The sequence below is a fragment of the Triticum dicoccoides genome, chromosome 2B, assembly GCF_002162155.2.
Source record: "Triticum dicoccoides isolate Atlit2015 ecotype Zavitan chromosome 2B, WEW_v2.0, whole genome shotgun sequence".
NCBI classification, from domain to species: Eukaryota; Viridiplantae; Streptophyta; class Magnoliopsida; order Poales; family Poaceae; genus Triticum; species Triticum dicoccoides.
Genome location: NC_041383.1, coordinates 818377519 through 818381769, shown reverse-complemented (window position 1 = coordinate 818381769; position 4251 = coordinate 818377519). Strand labels below are relative to the sequence as shown.

General features: G+C 50.9%; 1 protein-coding gene across 1 annotated transcript in view; it reads right to left on the bottom strand.

Moving 5' to 3' along the window:
- Nucleotides 1-3255: 3255 nt before the first annotated feature.
- Nucleotides 3256-4251, bottom strand: part of LOC119361563 — an 8201-nt gene continuing 7205 nt past the window's right edge. Inside the window, exon 15 of the mRNA XM_037626712.1 lies at nucleotides 3256-3488. The gene's annotated coding sequence lies outside the window, so the exon portion shown is untranslated. The remainder of the gene's footprint in view (nucleotides 3489-4251) is intronic.

The window sequence follows — 4251 nt, the reverse complement described above, 5'->3', positions numbered from 1 at the left end:
ACCGTAGCCATATACATCTGGCCGCCTTGTTGCGGTTGAGCACTCGATGACCCTTGATCGAGCCCTTGAAGTTGAGAACATGCTCCTCTGCACGCTTCACATCTTCAAGGACTGCCCGCATCATCGCCGTCTCACCGGAGTACTCCTCCTCGTTTAACGAGCCATCGGACGACTCAACATACTGCTCGCATATGTACTCCAAATCATAATCCATCGCTAGAAAGATGAGGGGACAACTGTTTTTAGCTCCGGTGATTCATTGAACAGTTGTTGGGCATGATGAGAATAGCACTAGTGGATGGTACCTGGCGGGGCGGCCGGAGGATGGGGCTTGAAAGGAGATGGAGGAGAAGCGGGGTGGAGGCCTACTGGAGCACCGGAGGTGACGGAGACGCAGATTTTTGGCATTGGTGTGGTGTGGTGGCCGGGGTGGAGCGGCGGCGGGGCAAGAGAGAAAGAAGGATGAGAGAAAATGGGGAGGATGGAGTCGCGGGGTCCGGGAAGGATTTTGGGTGGGCCAAGGGTGTCAGATTCCTATGTTTCGCGTGTCCGGACTCCCGCAAAGCTTCCCCACTTTTGTCTCTATTTTGCAGGGAAATCACATCCGGACCGCCATGTCATTGGAAATTTGGGTAAAAACAAGGAAACTGAGAGCAGTTGCACAAAACACTCCAGTGCATTCATACTCAACTCATTAATAGCTACAATGACCTTGTACGGCAAAATTTCCAGAGATTTCATCATCAACCTTGTTAGAACATTTGTTCCTACGACGCCGAAGCTCAGGGAGACGATGGGGTGGCAGTGTTTACCTGCGAAGCTCAGGGAGACAAATAGGAAGAGGTGGAAGAGTGACGCTGCTCAAGGAGGATGGGAGGAGCGTCCGAGGGTGCTGGAGCAGGGCCGGACAAGGGCATAAGTACGGCGGCATCGGGATACAGGGACCTACAAGGGCATAAGCCGAGTTGGAGATGCTGCGGAGATGACGGCGGAGGTAGCACGCACTATGAGGCAGAGGCAATTCGACCGCACAAGGGGAAGGCCCCGGAGCGGCGGCCAGAGTCGGGGTGGCGGACGAGAGCTCCTTGTTATGCCCGTGCGTCAACTCTTTTTCTTTGTGGCGCGCTGATTAGCCAGGTCGCGAGTCGTCAGATCTGCCACATCAAGCGGCCAAGCGAGTCTCCACCATTACAACATAGGTCTTGTTGGAGAATTATTTTTGCAACAAAGGATTTGTTGCAGATTTGTTTTTGCAATAACTGTTTTGTTGCAAAAAAAATCCAACTGATGTTTTCTTGTAAAAAATTTCTTTGAACTGAGGTCTTGTTGCAGAAATTCCACCGAGAGAGGAGTCGTTTCAAAATATAGACCCGTCGTAGACCATTGAAACACCACATATGTTTCAGAAGCATAGCCCCTGTTGCAGAAGCGCGTTCGAAGAAGGATGCTATGAGGGCCCTCATGTGGACGCGTGTCATGTAGGGAAGATGGCGGATGCAGCCGCTCCGATGCGCCGTGTGATGGTAAGCGTTCTCCATTTTTAGTCAAACAACGAAATTTGTTTCATCGTATCAAAGCTTACATGGATATACAAGTTGTGAGGGCATCTCCAACGCTGACCCGCAAATTCCCTCCAGCATCTGTCCGTGGTTTGGGATTCGGTCCATGGATGTGGATGTGGGAGGGAGCCATTCAACACTGCCCACATACATTTCAAACACAGTTAACTAAACCGGATGAAATTCATGCAAAAACTTTGGATTTCATTAAAGTTCGAATATAATTACATAAAAGGGATGATATTTCAACCATTTAACTAAAAACTATAAAAAACCAAAACTTTATATCAGACGACCACCTCGTACACATGGTCGCCCTGTGCTGCCACACCACCGTCGTTGTCCGTGCCGCCGCCGCTGTCGCCGTCGTCATTGTCGTCACTATAGCGGTGGAAGGGCGCCGGAGGGCCGCGGCAACCTTGTCTGGTGGCTGCTTTCCGCTCGTGGAGGAGCTGCTCCACCACCTGTTGAGCGGTGCGAAGGGCCACCTTGGCCCCTTGCCCCTGCCGGGTTTGGAGGAGCTGTCACTAAGCGACCACTCCTCACCAATCTTGGCAAGCTCGCCATCAAGATAGCGGCAGCGCCTGAAGGTCGTCTCCATGGTGGTGACGGAGCGGTCGAGTGCCCATGCCGCGGCAAGGTCCGGGTCATTGCGAACCTATTCCGACACAAAGGTCGCTCTTGGCGAACGCAGAGTGATGACCAGCATTATGTGGGCCTCACCACACGCTCCTCAGAAATGACATCCCTCGAGTTTGAGGCCCAGCGGTAACCACCTCCTCTGAGGTAGTGGATGACGCGGCCATGCACCTTCGTGACCGCCGGCGGCAACTCCTCCTTGATCGGGCGGCAGTTGTGGCATGGCAGCGACAACTACTCGCCAATGCAAGTGTGTTGGTTGTGCAGTGGAGGCGGCGCCGGCTTGTCCTTGACGCGGCGGAGGTTCTAGGGCAGATGCATGCTCATCCTTCACGCGGCCTCTGATATGGAGGCCGCAGTTGCACATCGGGGACGCGGAATCGTCCTTCGCCCATTAGAGTAGGGATGCTGGCTCCCGCTTCATTCGGACGCGCATCATGGATAGTGGCTCCTTCACGCGAGTGGGTGATGGTGGCTCCGGGCCCATCTGACGAAGCGAGCGCTCCATCATAATCTCCACCTAACAGACAAATTTTTCATCCGTCAGAGCCGGCTCCACGAGAAGACGGGACCACTGTTGTGATTGCTGGTCTTCCTCGTCATCGAAGGAGATGACTATCGCCTCCTTACCAGAGGAGCCCGCCGCTGTGGATGCATATGGGCCCGGAGAGCGAGGGTGGCGGCGCCACGATCCTCCTAAAAAGGAACTTCCACTGCCTCCACCGTGGAGCATTTCCGCTGAGCTTGGGGGGAGGGAGTGAGGCTCAGTGCTTCACCGGCGTACAACTTAAATAGCCACGGATAGCCCAGGCGCAGGGCCAGTCAGCCCGCTTCAATGTGGCGTAGCGGCCGGAGTTTGTTTCTCGGGACGCAACATAACTGTGTCGGGTCTACTAGAAAAGGACGGTCCACACTAACATAATTGTGTCGAGTCTACTAGAAAAGGACAGTACACGATACCGTGAGAAGGCGAGGACAAGCGCTCTTGTGAAATTTTAGTTTTGCAATGGCTAGGATGTGACAAAAATAGACAACAAAGCATAAATCTCACATACAATAGGTGTGTTGTGAGTGCAACATGGCATAAGACAGGTGCAATGGATACGGAAGATGCGAGGACAACAGATAATCATCAAGCACAAACTCGGTATGCCTCTTGACATGGACATACATTGCACCAAAATAACAAATTTGACTACCAAAGCACTGATTTAACATAACAAAAGTGAAGAGCACCGCTCTTAAGATGCAGTCAACAGTAGCTCCCTTGTTCCGGCTCACCTCCACCCTCTGTAAAATCAAGGATCAAAATACAGTACTAGCATTAGAGAACACAGTAATAGCAGTAGAAAAAGCAGAAACAACATTTTTTTCCCAATCCAAAATAAAATACATTCATATGACTTGAGTACTATGCATTCAACATTTGATCACGATAAACTCAATCAAAAACAGGAACAAAAAGCAGCAGAGTATGTTGATCCCCACTACACCACTTAAAGAAGCCATAAGATTCTTGACAAAGAAACAAAGATTCAATGGTGACGAATTTACCATTAGTTATCCTCATTTTGCTTTTTACTAGTTCGGAGAACAGAGTTATAAAAGAACGATATATTAGTGCACATGGTAAAGATATTTATAGCATTTTCAGAGGTATGTGAATAGACCTTATCAGTACGACCAGTTACACTAGTAGAAAAAGGACCTAATGTGAGACACATTAGTGCCGGTTCGATTTTGGCCCGGTACTAATGGTACCATTAGTGCCGGTTTGAACGGCTATGCATTAATGCCGGTTCGTGGCGTTCGTTTTGAACCTTTAGTACCGGTTCGTGTCACGAACCGGTACTAAAGGGGTGGTGGCAGGCTGACGTCAGGCCGGGGCCCCGTGATCACCTTTAGTACCGGTTCATGGCACAAACCGGTACTGAAGGGCTAACCTTTACTACCGGTTCGTGCCACGAACCGGTACTAAAGGGGTTTGACCTACAGTACCGGTTCGTGGCACAAACCGGTACTAAAGGGCAATTTTCAATCTCTACCCCCCCCC